At 42.0% G+C, this 26,875-nt stretch overlaps 2 long non-coding RNA genes across 2 annotated transcripts in view; both read left to right on the top strand.

The window, feature by feature from the left end:
* LOC115348617 overlaps window positions 1–26,875 on the top strand; it is a 148,099-nt gene that overhangs the window by 24,105 nt on the left and 97,119 nt on the right. The window lies entirely within an intron of this gene.
* Window positions 12,577–14,328, top strand: LOC121233633. The gene is made up of 3 exons (XR_005933546.1): window positions 12,577–12,823; window positions 13,484–13,634; window positions 14,019–14,328. It is a non-coding gene; the product is annotated as an uncharacterized LOC121233633 (long non-coding RNA).

Below are 26,875 nucleotides of genomic sequence, written 5' to 3'. Positions count from 1 at the left end.
TGTTGAGGGATAGCCTCTGTATCAGCTGGCGTTTGTGCTATTTAATTATGGAAATACCTTCTTCTTTCTTCATATTCTGCAAGGGTTAGAAACTTTCTATCACAAAGGAATTAGTTCTTCCCAGCCTAGCCCATGAAAAAGTAACATCATCTTTATGTTCCTGTTGGCCTCTTTGGAGAATTGACTTCGTGCAACTCTCTCTGAGGCTGTTTAAAAAATAATGATGCATTGGATATCAAGAAAAAGCTATGACTGTTTTCTGATGGAACATGTTAACTAGAGTCTGGGTTCAAAAGTTGATGGCAAATTTAGATCATGTTGCTCTGCTAGCATTTATCTCGAGTAGCTCTATTTAAATAGTAAGGTGAAAACCAATGCAGGGGAAGGCAATGAGATACAGCGAGAAGGTGACTATGATAGTACACCTCTAACGAAGACACAGTGAGCTGAGCATTGGGGACAGCAGGAGAACGGACAGTGGTTCACACAAAGAAGTCATCTCTTTGCCTTAAGTGACAGGGCTTAAAAAGATGGAAGGCAATTGATAATTTCTCTGTGTTGCAATGAAATACCTTAAGTGTACTCAAGAAAGAGGAGTGCAGGGCCTGTATTGCCATTCTGAATTTAAAACAAAAATATTTATAAGCTAACTGTTTAAAAAAAAAAAAAAAAAGAGGAAGATGTGAAACACAGTATCTTAACATGTCCAGTTCTGAAAGGTGGTAAAACGAGGTGGCATCAAACTAAATAGATGACCAAAAAAAGTGCTTCTGGTCTGGTACACTGTTCACCTTTAAAAAATGATGTTGAGTAGCTATGGGCTGAGCAAAGTTGATCAAAGGGTCAGCACAGCTCTGGATTCTTACTGTCCATTTGAAATTCTGTTTCTTGTATCTACTCAAATCCAGCATATAGAAATACCTAATGAAGCACACTGAGCAGCAAGTGGAGCATTCTGAACATTCACTCAACCATGTCTTTTTCTCTTGGTTGCAAACTTAAATTGCTGTTATTGATTTTGCTGTTTCTGGTTAACATATTAAAGTACGATTCATTTTTAACCATATATATATTTTATCACAGTGTGCCCTTTGAGACACTTTTCTACATAATTTTGAAATGCTTTCCTTCTGGTCAAGTAGTGTATTTTATATTAATGCCTCTGTTATTTTCCCTGACTGGGATGCTGGGGTTGCTAGAGAATGAAAACATTAATTTCAAGAGTAGCAGGGGTTTTCTCCTTGTTGACGCTGGAACGATCTTGGAGTGCTAAAAATCTAATTTCATTCTTTCTGTTTTGGAAGGTTTTGATGTAGATTAAGAAAATAAATTGCTACTGATATTTCTTACTCTGATGGCAGCACTAACTGAGAGATTAGCTCCGAAGGAGCTGCAGCACAGGGTAACGTAACTTCTGTCCTGCCCCGTAGTGAAAGGTGTTACGTGGCAGAGAATGGGGCTATTACCTTTAGGGAGCACCAAAGAAATACAGGCTAAAACCCCTCCAGTGACTGCCTACCTGGAATTATTGTGTAGATTATCTAACCAGTTGATTAGAAAAAGTACGTAAGTAATAATTATTGCTTGGCATAGAGTGACCTGGGAAAACCAAAACAAATTTGAGAAATACATCAATATTCTAAACCATAGTTTCTTTTAATTTAAAAACAAATTACCAGAGCGTAGGGAATCTCTAGCATCAGTAAGAACAAGTATTGGTTTCTCGCAAGGGCGTTTCCTTCTATCTAAAACAGCAAAATCACAGAAAATGGGGGTATAAGGACAAGATGTGCTTGATCACTGAAAGATCTGACTATATCTTAGGAATCTAGAAATCTTGGTGAAAACCTGTGTGAGACAGAAGAATCTCAGGGACCTTCTCTTGTGATGGAGGAGTCAGGAAAACGTGGGACAGGAAAGACCAGACTTTTTGGCTTTCTTCCCTCTCCCTTGGTCTTTTTACATTATTTCTTAGGGAAGACTGCTCACGTATGGGCCAAACTAGCTGAAGAAGTTTGAACCAAAATTAGATTTAATGGGTTTGGCCATTAAATATTTCTGTTTTAAACCATGCGCTAGTACCAATGTATGGAAAAACGGCCTCACCAGAATGCAGTCCTCGGAGGCATGCAGCAGGAGAGATGGGTCCCACGAGGCAGGAACCCCAGAGCTGGGGGTCCTTGTCAGCTGCCCAGGGTAGGTCTGCAGACGAGGCAGACTCTGGAGGAGGTCCAGTTTATAACTCTGCAGATGATGTGGCCTCCAGATGAGGGTTCGGCTCCCTTGTGTCTGCCATGGTTCCTGGTATACCCTAAGTGCAGATAATGAGACACGAAGCTAAATGGTTGTTTTATGTTACTTGATGTTTCCTCTGGCCTGTGCTGTTCTAATGGCTCACTTGTGAACAAGTGTTTTTTCATTAACAGAGCCCTTCCTAGCAGTTTCTCTTTCCATACTAATTTTTATGTGCTAAATGTTGCCATTGTGATGCTGCCTTGGTCCTTTTTATTCATTAAATTTACTGTGTCCAATTAAATGCTGAGACTGATCTGCAATTTTAGTCCCGCCGGTTTGGTTCCATACAGCATGTAAATACATTTCATGCCATGTAATTGTAGCCTGCAAAAATGTTGACAAATTATAATTTGCATACTAACCATCTTGATGATAGAATGGAAAATTCAGAAAATGCTTTGCCATCCAGGGCAAATTTTGATTTTCCTGTATTGAAGGCTAGTGGCTTACACTGCTCCTGCGCTGCATACTGTGCCTGGAAAAGCAACTGAGGCCAGTGCCCTGTGATGCAGTTGGCTATAATCAAAATAAATAATGGTTTGACATTCTTTAATGTTAAAGTGGATAAAAGCTGTTATTCTCTGCAGGAAGTATTTTGAGGAAATTTCTTTTGTACAGCCAAGGAATCGGGTTGGACCTGACGACCCGCAGTGTTCCCTTCCAACTTCAACCAGCCTGTGAGTCTGTGACAAGTGATGCTCCTTCAGTGTTCAGGCTGACTGCTGCATTCCCGGGTGGTAACCTGGCCTGTGGTCGATGCTTTCTTACTCGTTCCGATAAGACTTGTAGAGGGAGGAGAGAGAATCAGCTCCACTGTGGCTGGGAGTTTAAAAAGCTGAAAGTTAGCAGCAAGCAATTCCTTCTCAGATCACGTGAAAGTCCAAAGTCTGGAAGTCAGAATGCTTTTCAGGAAAAGGTTTTTTTCAGGAGGTTTGCCTGTTCCACCTCAGGTTGCAACTGGAATGATGTTAGATGTGACTTCTTACCTAGACTTTCCTTCCAAAGGGATAGGAGGAAAAAATGGAATTATTACAAAGTCTTGAAGAGAAAACAGAACTGAGATGTGAACTGGAGAGGAGCTTGTCTGGGGCTGCCCTTCCCAAAGCCATTTTCTCTTCAGGATACTGAAGGAAATGCTTATTATAGGGTTGGTTGTCTTTTGGTTTTGTTTTGTTTTTAATCCTTTGGACAAACTCTTCCATGTCTTCTAGAGGTTCTCCCAGGGAGATGCTGATCCCGTCACACCAGCCCTCAAGCTCGTGTGGGTTTAACATAGCACTCGCAGTGCAACCGCTCAAGTATCCGAGATGTTTCCAAATTTTGCATTTTGCCGAGGGAGCTGAGAGCTTGCCTTCTTCCTTAAGTCTAGGTGCTGGGAAGGAGGGAGAAATATGGGCTGAACTTGCTGTCAACTCTCTTAAAAGCTTTTTATCGTAGCTAAAATGTGTGATAATGGTACCCAGAACTATCATTGCAGTTAATTAAAGGTCTGTTTCTTTTTATAATGTGAAGGTTTTATTTTCTGGAGTTGATAACACGGCAATAAAACCTTGCTTTAGGCAAAATCTTGGTATTCAAGGTCACAATTTAGAAGTAATTTTAAAATTGAAGGGAAAACCCTAAACCAGCATATGGTTCCTGTTACTTCTGGGTTGTGGAAGTATGGAGGGAATGATATAGATTTAAAAAAAAAAATAAATAGGAACACCAGTGCCTGTGCACTGATGAAATATTCAGTATCGATCACTGGAAAGAGATGCATGGAGGACAGACAGGTTGGGGTAAGCATCTACTGACCAGAGGGAGCCATGCTCCGGGAGCCGAGTACTTGTCAAAACTTTGTTTAGTTTGGGTTGAAAATGCAGAGCCTGGTTCCAGGGACAGGACAAAGTCTGGGTGTAGGCACAGAAATGTCAGCATTTCCAAATACTATTTCCAAAAATGGAGATTTGCAATCTATTAGGAATGGAGCTTAATGCACCGCTGATGTGGGAGTGTGATATCCTGGGGCAGTACCACATCCCACTATTTGCTCTTTAGGGTGAATCCATTCAGTACTTGGAACCACCTGTGATTTCTTTGAGGATCTTCAGCTCTCAGAACAGGGATGGGTATTGAGAGATTGTGGGGTCTCCATCCATGGAGATGCTCAAACTCGCCTGGGCATGTCCCTGAGTGACCAGTTGTGGGGACCTGCTGGGAGCTGGGTGGGACAGAGCCCCCCGAGCTCCTGCCAGCCCCAACCCCGCTGGGGGTCTGTGCTTTGTTCCAATGTTTTGCTAAAACTTGTAGTGATTTATGTCTTTGTGCTTACAGGAGAAGATAAATAAAATATTGCTTAAATACTTTAATCAGTATAGCACTGCTGATCATGACCACTTGGTAAGTTTTTTAAAATTGTGATTCTGCTTGCTGTTTTTATAATTCTGGTGTATATATTTTTTCAGTATTACTAAATTTGAAAAATACAATCTCAGTAAATAATCAACGTAGTTTATAGTTTATTACTTTATCACTTAAACAGTATTTGTTCACTTTATAGGGCCATCTGATAAGATAGCAGGTGCTGTATTGGTCAAAAAAGACATTTCCCTAGGTAAGAAATGTAAAATAAGCGCCAGTGTTAAGAGATTTAATTGCTGCAGATCTGTTGAGTAAAAGCTGAGCTTTCCGTTGTCATGTCAATAGAGATTATTTTTGATATGGGGTGCTGTTGGCACGAAAGTATAAATTAATAACGGAAGAATATTGAAATTGTAATGTCTTTGGGCGCTGCCATGCCATCTGCTTTCAAGCACGTAAAGTGTATGTGTTGGGCACCCTGTCTGCTGTGCGTGGTTGGGTGGCGGGGGTTAACTAGCCAAATATCCTTGTATCCCTCCTGCCTCTGCGCATCGGGGTCCAGAGCTTGTAGGCATGGAGGAGGGCATGGCTGAGGGGAAGGGACAGCCCTCCCGTGGAGGTTTCATCAGCCAGATGCCTTCTCCCCATGAGGGACTGGTGGTGGGAGGCGGGCATGTCCAGGCTTCTGGCCAGCGGGTCTCTGGTTTAGGTGCCTTCAGGTTTTTAGCAAATTAATTGGTGAATATGTTAATCATCTGGATAATCATGGCTGAGATGTTCTGTTACTCATATTTTCTGCGGCTGGTATGGAGTACTAATGCACCTCACCCCAAAACTACAAGCACCTAAGGAAAATGAATCTTACAGTGAGCTTATGCTATATTAAAGTTCATGTGCTTAAAAACCTGCATGAGATGAGAATTTCCATTTAGCCAACAGGAGGTCTGAAAGGATGAAGGCAGATGTAGATTCGGGGCTGGAGAAGTGAAAAGCATGAGATGGGAAGGGTTTGCTCTGCCACGGTGGCCCACAGCGGTGGAAGGGGCGAGAGACATGGACTGGTGCCACAGTGGTGCAAGGGGCACCCATGGTGCACCCCAAAACGTGTGATATTACACTGCCACGCTAAATGCCATGAGAAACACCAAAAAAATAAAAAAAGCATAGAAATGTGTGTCATCTGGAGATAGAAAATTTTCTATCTGGTGATAGAAAAAAATGTAATAACGACTAATAGTGAATCATATTAAAATTTCAAATGGCTTTTTGAATTCATAAAGCAAGAGTAAACAAAAATATAGGCAAATCTCCAGAACATAATCCTTACAGGCAGAGCTCTGCATCTGTATGAGACGTTGCCAGTGAGGCTGGACCCTGGGCCAGGACTGGAAAACAAACTCCGCACCCGCCTTCTGCAGAGCAGGGTGCTGTAAAAGCTTCCTCTGTGCCACTAATGAATCTCCCAGGACCATGTCTGTATGGCTTTGAACGAAAAGCAAAATTAAATTCTGAAGCTCTTTGAAGAAAGTAAGTGTATATAAACAAGATGTGTTTCTGGGATACTGGCTCAGTTGTGTGTCTTTGAGCAGGTCTTGAGAAATGTAGACGAAAACCCTAGTTCCTGGGGAACTGAAGATATGCTGAGTGGTAATGTCAGAGACTTTGCTGTCTCTGAAACCTGGCGTGTCGGGGGCTGCTGGCATCACTTACCAGCCCTGGCTGGTCCGTTCAATGTGCAGCAGCATCTCTGGGCTGCTGCAGACGCCCTCATCCTGCCCTGCGGCATCGGGTCCAGGGCGTCTGGGTAGGATTGTGGGAAAAGGGACCCTGGCACAAATCTCTCCGTACCTCTGCCAGGGACACCCCTTCTGCTCTGCCCCTGAACCAGGGCTCCCTGACCGCTTGGGTGGCTCCAGCAACAGGTATTTAATAAAAGGATCACAGCAGTGATTTGGAAAAAGAGAGGGCTTTGTTCTGTAGTTGTGTGGTGTACACTGACCTCCTTCGCCGTCTGTTGTGGGAAGCAGGGGCTGGGTTTGCCTCTTATCTGCAGTGCCGTCTTCGCAGTGATTACTAAAGCTGTGCTAGTTAACGAGCTACTGTAGGGCAGAGTCTTGAAAGTACAAGGAAAAGTACTCCTCATTGTACAAATGAAAGTTCTTAGCTATGTATTCCTAATTACTATCAGCTGCAAAAGTGAGAAAAACCCTTTCAGGGAAATCTTTGTCAGAGAAATTCAGCTGAGTGAAATAAGGATAACAGTGGCTAACTGAATAATTCTTTTGTTACCTGGGTACTCTTTTTGTATTTAAATCTGAGTTATAGGTCAAAAAAATAAGGACCCCAGGTCAGAGGGACCACTTGCTCACTCCCTTCTCTGGCCACGGTGGCACCTGGGGATACTGTGAACTTGCTAATGTCAGGCTTGAAAGATGGGACATAGTTTCAGTGAAGACCACCCCCCGGCCCCGAAATTAGAAATCAGAGCTCCAGACTCTGTCCTATAATCTTCAGCAAAACATGGAAATAGTTGGATATTAGAGGCAGTCTAAATGCAGCAGATATGCACAGGGTGACATTTTCCTTTTTCTGAAAGCATAAATTAATTTGTGTCTAGCTTTCTGTTTTCATGCCTAGACTGCTGCTTATACGTGGCTTGCCAATACATTTCTACACTGCTTTTTTTCTCTTTATTGTGATGATGCAGGCTAGAATTCAGACCTCTCTCAAAGGATCCATGCAGATACTCTTACTATGTTGGAAAATTAGATACTGGAGAAATAAATGAATAAACTGTGCATCTTTGGCTATAAAAGGATGCTCCTGTACTTCTAAGGAAACCTTGTTGCTCTTCAATTCTTTAGGGTGATCTAAATGTAATTCTTTTGTAGAAGATGGTGCCCTGGTATTTCATCAGGAGCCTTTACAACAAGAAGTGTGTAATAATTATGAGATAACAACAGGAATGATCATCTTTCCAATTACTCCTTACAAATCACAAAGCTGTTTATATGCACAAAAGGAAAATGCAAGTTATACACACTTGCATGGCAGACTGCACAATCAGAAGTGGAATATTTCTGCTCCTAGTACAGGACAAAATAAGAGGATTGTTATATACACATTAAGTCAACAAAACCAGTGCTGTGAGTCAATACAAGTTGAATCTTAAAGAAACAGGACTTCTGGCAGAAATGTTCTTAGCTCTGTAGCTGTTCCAGGGAAGTGAAATCAGCAGAAAGGAGCTTCTTGTTGTAACTGGAAAAATTACTTTTGGGTTAAGGATAAGCCAACTGGAAAAATGTTTTTCTGTCTTCTTTTTTTTTTTTTTTTTTTTTTTTTAAACAATTGTTAGCTTTTACATTGCTTAAATTAATACATAATAAAAGATGGTAACTCCTGAATCTTTTAAATACTAGTTATTTTGGATCATCTTTGAAAAGGTAAATTAACTACCTACTGTACTAGAGTCCTTCTTGGAGAAGAAACCCCACTATGCTTTAGTCTTCAGCATCCTCTCATCTCTAAAGGTTTACTGTGCATGCAAAGGTGGATGGATTCAGTCTAACATGGCTTACTACAAATGACATTGAAACCAAGGCGTATTTAAACCTATCCAACTAACACAAATAGAAACAGTATAACTAATACATGCATTTTATGATGAATATGAAACTATAGCAGGATTCACATTAAAAAAAATCAAATGTAACCTTGATACTGCTATCTGCACCAAAACCCACCCCCGTATCTCCAAATTTCTATTGCAAGACCTTTCCTGCTAAAATTTTGTGTCTATCTTGAAGCCATACCAACCCTGAATAGAATTGACTGTTCCTTTTTGATATAGAGGTTCATAAGAGAATGTAAGATGTAGAGGTAATTGTGTAAGTTTCTGACCTCCAGGGTGATTTTAAAATGCAGGAGTTCTGGGACTGTATGGCTAGTTTAATGTGATATTTATCTTCCTTAGAGAACTTTTTGATAGAAACCTCAAAGTTATAATAGCCTGCAATAATAAGATTGCTTCCCTATCCATGAAAAGATAAAGTTCTTATTTTTTTGCTTACTTTTTCTATAAAGGAATCTGTTTACTTAGGGCAGAGTGGTCCTAATTTCAGGAAAATTTATAGAAAAAGTTATTAGCTTTCCAACAACAGACGTCCAGTTTGAGCCCGTTTTTGCTATAAGATCTCACGTAGTCCCTGCCAGGCCAGCCCCTGGTGATGTCCCCCCGTGGCACCCACACCTGGGATGTGCCCACGCTGGCCCTGCTCCGTGAGCGTCAGGGAACTTTGGTGTGAGACCAGAGATTCCTGCAGCCTTACGCAGGGTCTTTGTCTCGATGCTTATGTTTAGGTGGAAAGCCCAGGAGAGCCGAAGGGTGTCCAGTGGGGGAATGGCCGTCCCAGTGGAGAAGCCTTGTCCTTGGATGTGTTGAAGAGCAGCTGGGTGACACGGTGGACTGTGAGTGTTCAAAAAACATAGGGGATCATTTGGTTTTTCTTCTATTTTTATCCCCCTCCTGTAACTATTAATTAATTTTTTTTCCAACCTGCTGCGCTAATTCATTTTCCTGGTTGTACCTTCTGCTCACGCTGGGTGTTCTCTCAAGGGCAGCGGTACAGCCGGAGCAGGGAAGGTTACCAGGGGTGTACGTGCGCTCTCGCACGCTTCTCAGCTGCCTCCTGGGGCCAGGCTCAAAATCATATCCCCCGGGCTGGCATCGGTGACGATGCACTCCCAGCACTGTGCTGGGACATCAGAGGGACAGATTCTAGCCCAAACCCTCTGCCTGGTGCAGATGCAGCCAGGACACCCGCTCTGCTTCCCGCAGAGGAAGGTTGTCTCGTGGCTGTGTGTCATTCATACTGAAAAAGATCAGCCACGGATCTGCAGATGTGGCACAGGATGCGGTTCTTCCATTGCCCCACAGAGATTTGAATTTTTTTCTTTTTTTAATGAGAACAAGCCCAACATTTTACTCTTTGCTGTCCCTCAGCTTCTAAGATGTCATTAGATTTGACACTGTTGACAGAAAATTTTGAAAATTGTTTGCATGATGAGATAATAGCATTTATAGTTCTCCTCTAGGTGTGAGATTTATTTTTAATAAACTGTCACACAGCACGTTCACAGCAGTGGCTCCTCCCGCTGTGCCAGACAGTAGAGGAAGGCTACTGGTTTCTCAGGGCTGACTTACCCAGCATGTTGTGCTCTGTAGCAAAATACATTATAAAGCTACATAATTCTTAGTGTTTGTGGCTACTTAAGCCATTAAACAGAGAATATCCAGAAAAATCCCTCAGTGTCTTCCCGCCGAAGTGCTGCAGCCGTTGGAGTATCGAAGCTGATGGACTTCTTGCATGTGGTTGCTTTAGAGGAGTAATTAATCTTGACTTTCTGACAAGCAGCGAAACTGTATGAGCATGTACACTAACCTCCCTAGTAAAAGCATCACATAAGAAACCTGCATTAGGATCACAACAGCATTTTTCGTGTTTTTTGGAACTGGGAAAAAAAAAAAGTCTAGGAACTTCAGCAGTGACACTAAAAAAAGTTACGGCAACAATTTTCTTTCTGTCTTAAGCCACCCTGCTTTGGAGGGTGCTATGAAAAGAGCAGGCTTTTAAAATGAGTTATCTCTATAGTTTGCGTTAGGTGAGATGAGTGATCACTTAAATTCGGGGATAATTGCATGAAGCACAACTGGACTTAAAGGGTATACAGAGTAAATCAGGAGATGCGAGTGAAAAATAAAATTGCTCTCTGGAAAAGAAAGAGTATAAGCTTAGGGAAAGGATTTCCTGGGTCAGGATAAGCTGTTTGGGCAGGAACTGGCATGTAGAAGCAAAAAAATGTGCTTGGAAGGCAGTTTGGACAAGAGTGAAGAGGGGGAGGAGAGCTCACTTTAACCCAAGATTTAAATGGGAGAGACTGCTGTTTTCATAGTCCTTGTGCTCCAGAGCCGTCTCATGGTCCAAAATCTCTTGGCTGCCAAGTCACCTGCTACATCTGAGCCCGTCAGAGGGCATAGCTCTGGAAGGTATGCTTTCTGGAAGCTACCGTGAATTGCTGCAGAGCTTCCCACTCATCAGCAAATACTTCATCTTCTTTCTAGCAAAGAAACCTGAGCAGGAGCTGAGAATCGGTGAAGGACTGCCAGAGGTGCTGGTTACTCCTGTTTCCACTGAAACCAGTAAGGAGATACCTCACAGGAGAAGGGTATGTAAGAGCAGTGGCTCCCTCTGTGTTGGGCAGGCAGCATTTCCCAGGGTGTTAGGTTTAGTGGTAGTCCTAAAAGTTTTTACTGCCATGAAAACAGGTGAAAACCAGGCTCCATGTTGCATATGATATATAAATAATTAATAAAATGCAGGAAAACAAACAGTATTTAATAAAGATGCTCTCAAGGGTGCAGACTTTGATGGGTTTGGGAATGGGAAGGACTGTTTATTTGTTGAAAACTTCTTAGTTCTCAACATTACAAAATTGTATCAGTGACCCTAAAATAGTTCTGCCACAAACCAAAATACATTTCCTTCTCCTATGGAATATCTTTCTCTTTAAGTAAATCATCTTTTGATGAGATTATTTGTCTTTAACACTCAAAGCTGTCATAGATAACATAGCTACTATTAGTGCCTTTTGTATATATGATACAGAAGCATCTGATCTGAGGCAGGCTGGGCATGTGTTCAACTCTCCTGCTGCCTTTATCACTTCAAAAATAGATTTGCACATGGATGCCCACCTGCAGCATGACTTGGGCTCGGTGGAAGAGGTTCGGCTGGTTCCTTGGTGCACAAGCAGTGGAAAGGCAGCAGCAAAGGTGACCCACCTATAAAGCGAGGTGAAAAATATATCAAAGGTAATGCAAGGTCTGTACAAGTCCTCTGGAGCTGTTGAGAAATGTAGGGCTTGTTTAGTAGCAAGCAAAATTATCCATTCTTGTGTATTTGTAACAAAACTGTAACTGAAGCGGAGAGTCTTTTCTCAGTCTGCCTGTTTGTTTCCCTCTGCAAGGGATTTCCAGCACAGCTTGGATGAGTATCTTTTAGGAGTGATCTAGGTGTAGGAACCGTCTGGTCCATCCCTCTACGCTCCACAACAGTTTGTGATTTCTGTGCCTGTACTGACAGTGGTGAGCAAATTGTGTGGTGCTGAAGTTCCCCAGGAGGTTTGCAATTCTGAGATTTTCTTGTGAATTTAAGAAACCTGAGTAAAAAGGTAAAAAAGGGAGAGACCTCTCCCCTGTTGTACCATAAAATGCTGCAGCCCAGGTTGTAGAGGAGCCCTCATACCCCATTTTTAGCCAGGAGGGGCTGGTTTTTGGCTTTCTGCACATGAAACATTTAACAGCTAGAGAATAAAAAAATCCCTCAGTGCTTGTTTCAGTATTGCTTGCCATGTGCTGCTTTTTCCTCCTTCACAGAGTGGGGTGAAGGCTTCGCTGTTCTTGCTCTTGCCTGTTGGACGGGAGGGGGTGGCCGGAGCGGCTCCTCGGTCCCTGCCCTGCGGCCGGTGCTGGCTGGGCTGGGCAACCTGGGACGCTTTGTGTTAGCCGAAAGGTTCAGACGTTCGTATTCAGTAGGTGGAAAACACCCTTGTGCTAAACATTAGTTATTCAGGTAAGCCAGGCCCGACAAGGCTGAGCTGTAGCTTGTGCTGATTTCATTGAAGTAACTTGGGAGCTGCAGGGAAGGACTTGAGGCTCTGCAGGGTGGGCTGCAGCGGCAGGGTGAGACCCGCCGGTGATGGGGGAGCACGTCACGCTGATGCAGTTGTACAAAATCATTTCAGTTTATTTTTCTAATAGAGAACTTAAGTTTGGTTGTTTTGGGGGTTTTGTAGCACAGTAGCTGAGGGACAGGTGGTACAGGGTTTATTTTGGTTATGAGTGACAATAAAGTGTTTTAATACTTAACATTTCAGAAAGTATTATGCATGCAATAACCTGTTTACTGAGCAGTTGTTGATCCCACGTATGTCCCTCTGTGCTGTGGCTGAAGAGGACTTGTTGGGCTCGTGGCTCCCAGGGAAGCTGGGGAGGAGGGAGGTTTGGCCGCCGCACCGCAGCGTGCTTTACTGCTGCCCGTGTGTGGCTGCTCACGGGCTGAGAATTTCAGTTTCTGCCCATGGAAACCCCTTCAGAAATGCAAAGTTTAGATGAAAAAAATAAAAGGTACCTTTTCCTTGATGAAATCCTCACTACCTATGACTTGTATGTGTATGTATACATATATAGACTCACACTCACTACATATATTTAATCATAGTATTTTAAGTAAATATAAACTCACCAGTGATAAAACAAATAGATGACAAGAGTTTGGTGAGCGGTAAATAATGATGAGAGGGCAGTCAGGAGGAGCAGTTATAATCCCTTGGTGCATGCAAACAAAATATTTGGCTGTTGTGACGATGTACTACAGCGTGTGGCGACAGCAAGAAAGGACTACACCCGCCGAGCGGGGTCTGCATCCTGGCAAGGATCTGTGCTAAAACAACCTGGAGGTGCTGGGGAAGGAAACTGCAGGAGAGCTCCCAGCATGATAAATAATGAGGGCTGGTGTCTTCCCATAAAAGACTGGTGGAGAGTAAGTAAAATTTTTGTTAGGGAGTTTGAGACGGAAAATGAGATGGCTTACAAGGGCCACAATGTTTTTTTCAGGGCTAGAGTAATGCCTTGGCAGAAGAAAAGTGTGTATGTGTGGGTGTATATACACACATAAAAAAGTGTAGGTGTGTATATATATTACAAAAAATATATGCTAATTTGTGCTAAAACTCATAGGTGTTTCTGAGTATCAAGACATATGGTGGCTTTGTTAAAACCCTTTAGGCACCCCTAATTTTGTGTATGAGAGAGGATCGTTACCGTCGAGAGATGCCGACAGCGCTGGAGGACACCCCAGTGCGCGTGTCTGATTTTTCTCAGCTGGGCATCTCCAGGAGGGCAGAGAAGCAGGCGTGTGCTCTCATGCTGTAAGGAGGTACGAAGCTCTTTGGTGACAAGGATGACATTCACCATCTGCTGTTACAGCCGTGGCTGGCCGGACGCTGCCAAGGACCGATTGCGGTGCCTAACCTGCCTTGTCGAGCGGTAACGGCTGCAGCTTTACTGGGACTGGCATGCCCGGGACGTGATGATGTGCTGCAGCAAAACAGCGCGGACCCTTTCCTTCAGCGCTGCAAGGCTCAAAGCCCACCCTGCAGCTGGGTTTCAGCACCAGATTTGATAGTTGAAGATTGTAGTAGGGTGGCAGAAGGTGGGAGAAGGGACAGCAAAGCCCTGAAGGTGTGGTGGAGGCTGCGGATGGGTAGCCAGAAGTCCCTGAGGAGGGACAGCATCCACCGCAGACTCCGTTGCTTTGCAGGTTATTGATAAAAACCTGTGACAGGGATGCAGAGAGCACAGGGATAAGAAGGGAATTGGTGTAAAACAGCAGCGTTTCCATAGCATTGTGGTATCTGTGTGCATTATGGAGGCACTCCAAAGCGGTCACTGCCCATCGGAGGACCAGCGGTGTCACACCGGCACCTTCATCCCAAATTCCCACGGTGTGTGCAATACGAGCAACCACAAGCTCCTTCCCCAGCAAACAGCTTGAGTGGATGCACAGGTATAAATAAATCGTGATTATGGTGCTTTGTAACCCAATTGACTGTTTTGCCTCAGTTGTTAAATTTTTCTCCTGTGGTCTTTAGAATTTTGTGTTATTAGCAATAACTTTATTTTAGTGCATTAGGGGCCTGAAATGTGCAGGAGGTGCATTTGTCTGTAAAGCATCCCATGCGCTCTTTCTGCTGTGTGTGTCCTTGATCCGCGGGCATCCCCCAGGGGAGATGGGGCTCCAGTGGGTAAGGGAAGCTGTTTTTCCCAGAGGAATTAATTTCTTATGCAACAGGTTCATTTTTAGCAGGTAGCATTCATTCATAAAACGCATACATCTACCTAAAATTATACGTGCATATATGTACATACCACGATAGATATTAAATTATGTTGGTTGCTGCTTAAGATAATACACTCTAGCCAGAACAACAACTTGTAAATCACAGAGATATCTCTGAAACGAGAACTCAGTAATAACAAAATTATTAGAAAGACATAAAAAATAAAGTTGTTTTTTGGGGATCATTTGCTCCCTGATCACAGAGATGATAGAAAGTGGCTCTGTGTTTAAATGATAGATGAGAGCCATTAATAAAATCAGAGACCTTCCTGGATAGTTTGTAGTCAAAATTAAAAGGGAAACTTTAGCAGTCTTGGATGTTTTTGAAGCCTAGAGAGTAGTCGGATGTTGGAGGCTTGGTATAAAATACAGCCTCTTACATTTATGAATTTCAATATTATTTTGTGCGGTGTATTACTGGGGAGAAAATCCCCTCTTACCTCCTCTACTCAGCTGTGAATACCTCTTTGCTCCTTCAAAGGCTATTTGAAAAAAATCCTGAAATAACTTCCGCACAACCTAAAAATCACTTTTATCTCTATGGCACTCGTGCATTTGGCAGCTTACTGGAGTAAAAAGCCCCATTACAAAAGGCACAAATCCTTCGTTTCCATAAAACTTTCCTTTGTGAAATCCGGGACGTTCATGGGCAGGGCATTGCTGCGCCCACGGAAGTGGTTGTGCTGAGGGCTTATCTCCAAAATTGACAACAGAGGAACCGTAGTCTTCAATTCCATCTTTGCATTGGAACTGGCATGTAGGCACATGCAGACACAACTGAAATGGACTTTTTTAAAACGGTGGTTATGGATGCGGCAGCTCATCTGGCAGCCCGTTGCATCTGCTGCGCGTAAGGAGAGGTTGCACGACGCATGTTGCAGACTAGAAATGATGGGGAAGAGGCTGTGAAGGTGCGTAATCTACCATGCAAATTTTATGGTGAAAGAGTTGCCATTAATTTTTTGGGCAGATGATGTTTTCCTGATTTTGTGCCAGCTGCCAATTCTGTCTCTTTGCTTAAGCAGTAATATGTGTATTATAGGTACTACTATATATATAAGCACACTGTCAATAATACAATAATATCATAAAACTATCATAATAATTATAGTTATACATTAATTATTGTAGTAATACATTATTAATAGTAATATATATTATCTTATATACTATATATTCTATTTTCATGTCGTCTTTTCCAGTTTTGTGTGTTTTGTGGGTTTGTTTTCTTCCTTTTTCTTTTTTTTTCAGATGCAGGATCTCTACACCTATGTTTTGCCAGTCAGGAGGTAAGAGAAATGCATTTATCACTTAACTTATGGCAGGCTTTTTGTGGTGCGTGGCACAGGGAGCATCTCTCCCCCCAAGGAATGGCACAGTGCAGAGACAAAGCCTCTGGGAGAAATGAATGCAGAAAGAATTTGCGACTGGGTTTGCGTGAGCAGATGTGAGTGAGTTTGGGAATGGCTGGTGGCTGCTTGCAACCTTCCTGACATTGCTTTGCTTTTTGTTTGAAGTGCTTTTTTGTTTCTCACACATGCAGTTTGACTTCTTTCTCTGTATTTATCACTTTAACATGAAAACGAACATCTCCAGCTCCAAATGCTTTTTTGGATAATCTATGGAGTATTTAAATCTGCTCTACAAAGCTCCACTCAGCTATTACTGAACATGCAAATATGTTTCTATAAGTATAATGAAAACAATTAAATAATAAATTTGTACCATGAAACAAATTTTCATTAAGAGGCTATGGCACCTTAAAATCTGAGGTTATAACTTCTGATCAAGTTGACCATTAATGTGTCATGTGTGAACAACAGCTGCTGCATCCATAACATTGCTAACCTTCTAGAAGAAAAATCAATGTTTTTAACATCAAAATATTAGTGCAAATGCTTTCAACCTAATGTGAAAGAGCTTTAATGTTTCTGTGCTAGAAAAACGATCAAACAGTTTGTTTTGCTTTAAAAGCTTTGGAATATCCTGTCACCAAGCTGAACAATATTTATTGCAAAATGTAAAAAAAAGTGGCAAAGCTGAGAAACTGGGAAATTTATGGAACTGTTTTTTCCAGTTAGAAGTGGAAGTACCTGTAGGCATTATATTTTCACTGTCGTGATATACATATATCATTACTGCGGTATGTCTTTTTAGTCTGTGATTGAGACCAGTACCACTCCGTATGGAAACAACCTGTGTTTTTTAGCCTGTACTAGTGTTAACGAAGTCTTGCAATCAGTGAAGTCTTTAGGAAAATGGAAGGTACGTTCAACCAAGAGAAAACGCTTCCCTGTGATTTTGCTGCAGTTCTAAATAGAGGGCAGAGCTTTGGGGAGAGGGAAGAATTATTTTCCCCCTGCTGCCATCTCTCTCCTGAGGCTTGTCCTCTTCCCATTGACATGGGTTTTCATTTCACATAAAGTCTAAGCAAAGATTTCGGAGAGAGGCTTAATTAATCAGATGTAACAGGAAGGGAAAATACATGACAAGACATATGTTAATGCCTTGGCTTCCCGCTGAGAATGAGAGTGATATTTAATCCAAAGTTAAATACCATGTGGCTTTGACCTATTGCTAATGAGCTGATGTTTGGTTGAAGGTTGAAAGGCTTCTCAGGAGAAGTTTCAAACCAAAGTGATTATGTGTTTTTACTGCTCCGCCGTGGACATGTGCAGTTTACCTGGGCCGTGGCTGTGGGCTGAGGACACGTCCCTTCTCCCACCAGTCACCCTGTTTTAGTGCCTAAGCTGAAGGACAGCTCTGCTTGGGCTTTCGGCTTGTTTTGCTTTCTTCAATGCAGCTCCAATCTTAGATCGAGCTTTCAGAGAGTCACACTGAAGTCCACGTTCAAACGGACAAGATCTGAGCAAGTTTTCTTTTCACTTTCTCTCTGTTATGTAAATGGCACAAACCTACGTTTTGTTTGTTTTAAGCTTCACAGTAGCTGTGCTTCGACTGTTAGATCTGTGAAATTGTGGACCGGTGCTTTTGAAGCCGATGCTCTGTGTTCTCACTGGGGACAGGCACAGGTAAACCTGGCTGCATGTGAATTGCAAGGAATAATTGTAGTCTTCCCCGCAGAGGGTCACTGGAAGTCTCGTATGTGCTATTCTGGGTACAAGAGTTTTGATGAATTGAGGACATCCAGATCTAAAATGTAGATGACAAATTCCAATGACAAGTATTTGAAATGACTGTCAAGTAAATATCAAGGCACTTCCTAAGTGAGTCAGAGCTAAAATGGGATCTACCTGGGGCCTTGCTGCCATCTAGCACTTCCATTTGGCCATGTGTAAAATGTGCAGAATAAGCCATGCATATCACTTAAAAGTGATTTTTGTAGTTTGCTGCAGGAAACCAGCCAGCCTCTACAATAGATATTCATTCCTCAGCTAGCAGGTTGTTTTTTTGTATGGACAGAAAGAAAAGGTCCTGTTGTACCTTTCTCGCAAGCGCTGAAAAGCAGAAGTGAGATCTGAGAGCTTTCATGGCATCTGCGGTGGGAAGGCTCTTGCAGCTCTCTGTCCTTCACCTTCCTCGTCAGCCTGAAGCCACCAGGGACCGGTGTGCAGCACAACAAGGAGTGGGGTTGGTTTGCATTACTGGAGTGACTTTTGTCTCTGCCGTCAGGGTAACGCGTGTCTTGATGGTACTAGTCTGTGGGGGGGAAAAGGGAACAAATAAACAATCAGAAAGAAAAAAAAAATCTTTTTTCCTGTTAGGCTGATACAGGTCAGGCATAAGTTTTCTGAAAAAGGGGGGGTGGGGAAGAAACTTAAAGAAAAAGAATACACCAAGCACGGACAGCATCATGTTGCTGTCCCATCCCCACGGCACCTGCTCAGCAGAACAGCTTTCCCCGTTCCTCGAGAGCACGGCTGACGCCCAGCTCGGTGGGGCTGGTTTGTTACTTCTGCCTCCTCAGTCAGGAGGAAGAGTTGTGCTCTGGAGGCAGGGGGAGGATGCCAGGGGAAGGTATCGCCACCGGGCTGTTTCCAAACGTGATGAAAGCATCTGCCGAGCAGGCTGGGGAGCTTTCCCGGGCTGAGGCGAGAACGGCTTCGCCTGTCCTAAAGCCCGCACTGCTGGGGCAGTGGGGGTGAAGGGCAGCCCTCCAGCTGCTGGTGGAGTTATTTTGGGTTCCTTCTTCATAATTTCTGGAGATTTCAGTTTGTTACCTCCATCTAATTGCTTACACAGAGGTCTTTGCTGTTCTTCCACTTTTTTTGGGGGGTCTGCTTTGCGATGGCCAGATTCTCGCTGGGTTTGGCCTCAGCTGTGGGAGGTTCAGAAGCCCCTCCGCTGTATCTCTTCATAGCCCCCCAATACTACCTGTCATTAAAAAACCTGATGCAAACATTCCACATCAGTGTGATTTTTCACTCAATATTCTGTGTGTCTGTGATTTCCTGAACATCCTCTAGGTGCTTCTCTAATTTTTCATTTTCCTTTCCTCTCTGTTTCACTGCAGATGCCTGGGGATATAGTGATGATTCAGCCTCCAATTTACCTGATTCATCACGCTAAAGCCACTGACAAAGTCTGCTTGTTTTAAATCCTATAATACTGTGAAGAAAATTTGTTTTCTAGCCAGAATGTATTATGGCTTTTAGGACTTCTCACAATTTTGAAAATGCATCCTCAATAGCATCACTTTTTTTTTTTTTTTTTTTGTGTCCTGTAGGAACAAAAGTTCTAGGAAGTATTTTCATCTTTTTCTTTTCTTCTTCTCCCCACTCCCCCACCCCATCCCCCCAGGATTAAGAGCTTTAAGTCTCAAAGTCTCTATTTCAGTGAGTAGCATTCCTACCCCTTCTGAAGATCCATGTTTTTTCCCCACAGGCTTTAGCATCAATCAAATTCTTTTAAATGTCAGTTGTGTTGCTTCTTGTATTATTATTATTTTTACCATTTTAGATGCCGCAAACTGAACTTGCATTGTGACAAACTGCATCACGAGATCCCTGCTTGGCTGATTTTTTTCCATGAAACAGATTAGTTATATTTTGGGGAGATTGGTGAGAGAGGGTCAGCATTTTAGGACTAAAGTGCATTGACTCTAGATAGTCTGGGATGAAAATATCGGGGAAATCCTTTCAATTCTTGGCACACAAGAGTTGGGTCTAGAACTGGCTGTAAACTGCTGTGAGTATTTACTGGGTAGGAACAGAGCAAGGACAGGAACCACCTCCTTGACATCACCACTTACTCGGAGAAATGGTGGTGGTTTTGCTTTTTGTGTGTCTATGGTGATGTCATCTCCTTCTGATGAGCACACAACTGCCAGGCTGGGCTGGAGAGGCTGCGGCTCCCGAGGGACTTGCTGAGCAATAGCACAGACACTGCAGAGGGGATGCTAATGCCCAACAGACCAAGTTCTCCTGGTGGTTGGAAGTGCTTCTCCTTTTTTCCTAGTCCAGATCCGTTCTTGGATTACAGCGGCTGTGGCTGTAACAACTTGCTTTTAAGTGAAATTACGAATGTGCACTGCAAAACTGCCTATCTTGAACCCTTACTTGCACGACAAATGTCTCTCTGAGAAATCATTGCTTGAGTGTTAAGACACGTACATAACTCACCAAAACTAATTATCAAAATTGTTTAAGAGCTAGAAATACAAGGGAAGTTAAAAAGTGAAACTATAAGCCCTTCTTTTTGCTTTTGTTCTCTTTACTAACACAGTGAGTTCAGAATGTGTTTGCAGGTGATTGGACTAAGTTCAAAAGCTGTATGCCTTTAGACTTTTAAAAAAATTCTAAACCCAACCCCCTACCCTTCATGAAACAAGAGAAACCATTTGGCAGTTGTAAATTCATGGCCAATTTTAATATGATACTCTGCACTGCCTTATGGCAATTTTCATTTGGCAGTAGCGATGGCTTGCTCATTAGCCATGATTCTTCCTAGTGCTTTGCTGACCTCAACACCTTAGAAAATCACTTCAGTAATAATTTGTTAACTTAAGTAGCACAAAGTCAGGAGGTAACTATGTGTCTTGGTATCGATAGGGCAAAAGGCAGGTTGTGCAGATCATTGAAAGGTGTGGGTGATGTCTCCTTGCTGTCCATCTTGCCACTGCAGAGCCTGGCACTGTCACAGTTCAGTAGATGGGGATTAATGAGTCTCTTCAGAAGAGACCTTGTCATTGCTTTACACAGCAATTCTTACTGTGGTACTGGTTCCTTTCATCTTTGGGAAAATGTTTAGGGGGTGAGGCTGTTAGATTCTGTTTTCCTAATGCTTTCAGTGTGCTGTTTGCGTGGTAGCAGTTGGTCATTAGATTTGCCATTTTTCTTTGGGGTCTGTAATAAGTTTTCACCTGTGAGCATGGATGGATGTCTTCCTGCCCAGTCTATGGTGTCCTGCAGCTGGCCTTACCAACCAGCACCATCTCCTTACACCAAAGGTGGCAGTGGAAGGAGAAACAAACAGCTGAAGTAGTTTGTTAAAGGCCTGCAGAAGGGATATGTGGCAGAGCAAAAAAACTCAGTACAGGTCTCCTAATTCTCTGAGCAGCATCATTTCTGTTCTATTTTCTTTTCAGTCTTTTGAAATGAGGAGTCATCCATGGGAATTTTGAGAAATTAGGATTAGATGAACGCGTTGGTTTGTACAAACCCTGCAAGGCATGGCTGGTCTAGAGGTGTCTGCAAGGTGAACTTAGGTCAGCTGGTAGCTCTAATGGAGAGGAGGGGGAGAAAGAGGATGACAACAGGTCCTACAGAAGTGTCAGCTTGCTGGAAGAGGTTTTCCATGTAGCTGTTGCTGAAGTGCCAAACCTTGAGCATGCTCAAAACAGAATCTCTGATGAGATGCGTGGAAAGTAAAGCTCAGGAAGGACTCAGTTTTCAGGGCTATGCCGGATAAGTCCTAGGACATCAGGATTTTTCAAAAAAATGTATATAAAGAAAAACCTGTTCTAGATGAAACCTGGGACTCTAAGATATACTCGTGCACACATACACATACATACATGCATGCACACACCCCAAAAATTCCTGGTAAGGGTTTCTTTGTACAGTACCTTCTGTGCAGGGTAGGTCTCAGAAAGACACAAGTAAAGCAGAAAATGCAGCAACTACAAAACCAGACAGAAGTGAAACATTGCAATATGAGGTCTGAGGTGTCTATATTTTGTTTTATTTCATTTTCCCAGAATTAAAAAAGTGATGAGGTATGTGGGAGCATGGCACTCCTGAAAGTCAGTCCTATGACACTTACCAGATTTTTCATATGGCTGAGTAAATATATGTCTGGTGGAATGAAGCTGGGTTGTGATAGCGAGTCTGTAACAGGAGAAAATTCCAATGTTCACACAGAAAAAATAACCCATTCAGGAGCTTGCTATTATTTGAAATATTGCCCCACAGTAGACCGAGATAGTACACTAATTTCTTGTTTCAGATAATAGTTCTGCACAGGTAATCTTTGCCCTATTGAAGACAGAGGTTTCAAATGTGCCTTCCAGGTCTAAATTTCATTTTGATCCTAAAGGAGTATTTTATCTGATGAGTTATGACTTACAGGACAAGCTCCTTTCTCAGGTTTGAACATGTCATTGATTCACTAGACAGGACTGGTAATACGGTGCTGCTTCTCTTTTGAAACTTGAAAAAACTAACTGATGTCAGATGTCTCCCAGGTTGCTTCTATCAAATGATATCTAAAAACCTTCTAAGAGCTAAATTTTCCCTGCTTACCTACTCAAAGATTTGAGGAGAAAGGTACAAGTGATGCAGAGAGTGCCATGAATCTGCCTGGGCTGGTGGTGTTCAGGTATTAATTATTAGACTTGCTCTCTTCTTTAAAAAGCCTTTTTTTATCACTAGCACGTTGTGAGGTTTACCTTGACAAAAAAGCATACTATTTTGAGAGTAACCGAGAAAAGAATGGTTTCTCCAACTGAAACAGCACACAATTTTTAGTTGGAACTGGCTCAAATGTCAGTCAAGAGCTCTCCTGCTAAAAGCTGTTATTAATAGCTTAATAAACACTGGCCACACTCTCTCCAATGAGAAAAATACATGGGAAAACAGAAGTGTGCCATGGCCCTTTGCCCAGTGCTAACTCAAAGAGCAGATTGCCTCCTACTGTGTCGCTGATGTTATTTCCCTGAGCCAACTTCGGTGTTTTTCTGGAGGTTGAACATTTACTTTACATCTGGTTTATTTATCACAACCTGAAGGCGTCATTGCAGCAAATTAGTCTCATGTGGTCATCCTGTGAAGACGGCTCTTAGCAGGACTGACATCTTGGTGACTACTGAGAAACCCCTGTGCAAATTTTTACTCAACAACAAAGATACTTGGATTATTTTTATTATTTTTTTTAAGTGCTCTCCTATTCACAACATGTGAAGTAGCAAAGGGACAGAGCCGCAGCAAACTGTATTTTGTTGCAATAGGAACACCTCTTATGCAGTCACCCTTCCAGCTCTTGCAATGAGCAGTCTCTTTTTGCTCTTGCCTTCTTGCTTTTTTTGCCTGTAGCTGTGAGAGGAGAATATTTTTGAGAAAACTGAGAGAGAATAGGGAAGGGGATGAAAGTGCAGTGCAAGAAAGCAGATAAGGAAAAGTAAAAGCAGAGAAGGTAGAAAAGAGAGGAAAAAAATCAACAAAGAGAACAAGAAATATAGCCATGCATAGCCATAGGGAAATTATGTAAATAATGTATATATGTGTGTATATCTATCTATAAACAATCTTAAGACTACAAATGAAAGAGGCAAAAGGTAACCTAAACAGACCATATTGCAGCTAGGAAGCAAAAGGAAGATGAAGTGTGAAATGGATGTCTGGTGACACAGGCAATGGCCTCAGGAGAGTCCTGGAGTGGAAGAGGTTTGATTCGTGCAAATGATTTTATAATAATATGGTTGTTGCTAGCAGATGAGGTGATGGTAACTTCTGCATGCTTATACGTAAAAATTTTGTTCTCTAAAAATGTTAAGAACTGTAATTCAGAAGAAACTTTAAAGTTGAAAGACTGGGACGTTTTCTGTGAAGGCTCCAGCATGCCCTGCCCAGTTCAAGGCATATAGGCAAGGAGGCACTTGCAACAGGGCAGGACAAGGATGAAGTAAAGGCTTTTTAAATTGAAAAAGTACTTTGAGGATGATATGGTATTTCTGGATGAAAAGGACATGCTCTGGTTTTGGCTTGGTATAACCATGTTTTGATCTGGCCACTGAAGGGTCATTCTGCAGTAGGTTTCTTCACCCTGAGGTTGATCATTGCAGACTCTGCAAGAAATGTTGGCCACGCAATTGTAATGAGCTATCCCACTGTTGATGGCTTTTCTGCTGAAGTATTAGGCTATAGTTTGTCAAGAACCTGGCCAAAGAGCAGAGGAATGGGCTGAGATAAGTCAGCCAGAAGCAAGAGGTAGTCACCTGAGGTCATCTTAGTGCAGCACGCTAAGGAGGCTTTGAGAATATTACCTCTTTTGACCTAAGCAATTAGCCAGTAGGTGAGAACGTGTGTTGTTTTAACAGTATCCAATGTGTTTCAGTGAATTGTCTCAAACTAAGCAGAACCAGTAAAATGCTTCCTTTTCTGAAGAATTCCAGGTCTGTTTTCATCAGTTGCTCTTTCATGCCTACTTTCGAACTGTTGGAGGCAAAAATGTAAATGCCCCTGTTTGAACCTCTTGCCTTTGTACTTCCAGTTAGCTATGCTTGATTCTTCCCTTCTTCTTTTGAATACTACCCTGGCATGCGTGTGCCCTCAGTTTGAAGAATACAGCTGTCTGCCTTCAACTCTTAGCTCTGCCTCTGTGTGGGCAGTAGATCTTGCAGTTTCAGCTATTTCATGAATCAGTTGACAGTAATTTATTATAAACTGTTGGTTTTCTTTTGGCCCTTATGCTTGAAGCGCAAGAGGTGGTGATCCTTTAAGTTTATCTTACCTTTGAAACAAGTAGAAAGCCAGCCCGTGCATGTGACTTGTTCTCCTCTCACTAGTTACCTTGGAAATAATTCTCAAGAGAGAGATCAGAATAATCATAACCATAAAGAATAAAGAAAGTAATGACATTTATTAGGTGCTTTTTAAATGACTTGGTCATAGATTGTAGCCTCAAGTAGTACTGCATGTTTTTCTTACAAGAAATGGACTAGTCATAGTGTATTTTCCTGTAAGACTTCTATGCTGTTTTTCTCTGAACAGTTGGACTGTTCCAGTGTGGCCTTTCTGCTGAGGCTTGGAATTAACAAATGAAAATGTGCTACGGTGTGTTAGCTGCCTGCAGTCACATAGGTGACTGGTCTAGTTTGTTGGGGTTTTTTTTTCCTGTCTTACATACTAATATAAAAAAAGGAAAACTTTGAAAAAGTATGCTTTCTTCTCTCTTTCAGTGGTCAAAAAAGTGAAAGACTTTTCATCACATATAAGCAGAGAAAGTTCATGTATGATGTGTCAATTTGACAAGGAAAATAGATATCTTACTTCTGCTCAGATATGCATTTATTTCTAAAGTGTTTCTCCAAACCAATTGTATATTAGATGCAAGTACTTGTTTTGGAAAACATCTCTGCTTGCCTTGTTGAATATCAGCTGTGTTCACTCCTACTCATTTTTTTGTCTTAACTGGATTCTAACCACAGTATAGCTTCATTTTTCCCTCTGAAAATTTGTTTTTATGGTACCTTCTCATAATGGTCTGTAAAAGAGGCTTGGAAGTCTAAATAATATTGTCTGATTCTCCCTTCTTATTTCAAAGACTTCTAACAAATCTCTTCTTTTCAGAATCTGCATAATTTTCACTATTTAAATCAATGTTTCAACTGTTTTCCTAAAGTAAAATTTGTTAAGTTTTAATTCCTAAAGCAGCATTAGACATTTTTTTTTTTTTTTTTTTTTTCCCCCAAGAAAGGGCCATGGTGACTGTGAACCTGCTACTTCCTTTCTGATCCTGTGTATGAAGGAGAAACTGCAAATCTGTCATAGTAACCTCACATGCTTTTCTTCATTAACCCATTGCTCGCCCAAGATATGGAGGCACCAAAGGATTGGATTTTTTAAAGGGCAAAGAATACAGAGGTATGTCAATATTAAAGAACCATTTCTTATCCCTACGCTGCAAAACTTAGGAGGCTGAAGAGTTTCCTAGGGAACTCTCCGTACACACTTGCCCTGTTCTTTCTTACTTCTCTAATTGGTTAGTGCTGAAAATAGGGTACAGGGCTAAATCTAACTTTGAGCTATGTGGTATTGATTTTCCATACATAGTGTACGTTCATAGTGTACGTACATACCTATATATGTATTAAATGATTTAATGAGTCGAACACACATTCAAATAATTTTAAATATTGTGAAAATTAAGACGGCTCCTATGGTGTCCTGTTATAATATATGATATCATGTTACAGAGTTCAAAATGTCTCCTCCCCTAAATACATTTTTTTGTATCCCCAAAGAATATTATTCACACATCTATTTGTAAAAAATACCCTTTGTCTGGGTACTTCACAGTACGATTTAACCTGCCCGGTATTTTGTTTAACATTGTCTGGTAATATCATGGCCCTGTTGATAGTGTAGGATTTCTGTGGATTACATTGGAAAAAGAAATTTTAAATAAAGCTGTGCTACTTTGTTATTCTCTTCCTTTGAACAACATGAACAGTGCTAGAATATTCTTTATGGCTTGATATTTTCATATATAATAATTACATGACTTACAGCTCCTTGGGTATTTCTTTCTCCTAGGAAGCACTCAATATGAACGGATGAAGCTTTCAGGATCTTTTATAAACAATATGTCAGGTGTAGAGTTAACAGAGTTCAGATCTGTTGCTTCACAGGTAACCCTGAAAAACAAGAAATTGTCTTAAAAGGCAAAGAAATATTGCTGTAGAGAGGACTAGCTGAGTGACAAGCCAGTCTGTTTTCAACACTTTCAGCTGCCACTCCCAGCCAGCATGACTAGCCGCACCATTGTGCATTTAGCAGTGTCGCTAATGTGATTATCTGTTAGCGTTGCCCTGGTTCTTGCTGTAATTAATTTACCTCAAATGATTAGCTTATTAGAAGTGAGAGGATGATAATGTGGTGGTAGAAAGTAACAATTTTCCAGTGCTGTTTGGCAAACATCGTGGGTGCCAACAAGGCAAAACTGTTGTTTCCCATCCTGGCTCCTGGCCACCTCTCCTCGTCCCTCAGGGTCTCGGTGGTGCTCCCGTGAAGATGAATTGGACAATCCGTCTTCAAGGCAGGAGCTCTGATGATTTGTAGAAAGACTATCATCGCTGATAGGACAGCCAATCTATCACA

Source organism: Aquila chrysaetos, chromosome 11 (assembly GCF_900496995.4).
Source record: "Aquila chrysaetos chrysaetos chromosome 11, bAquChr1.4, whole genome shotgun sequence".
Lineage (NCBI taxonomy): Eukaryota > Metazoa > Chordata > Aves > Accipitriformes > Accipitridae > Aquila > Aquila chrysaetos.
This window is presented reverse-complemented; position numbering and strand designations above follow the sequence as displayed.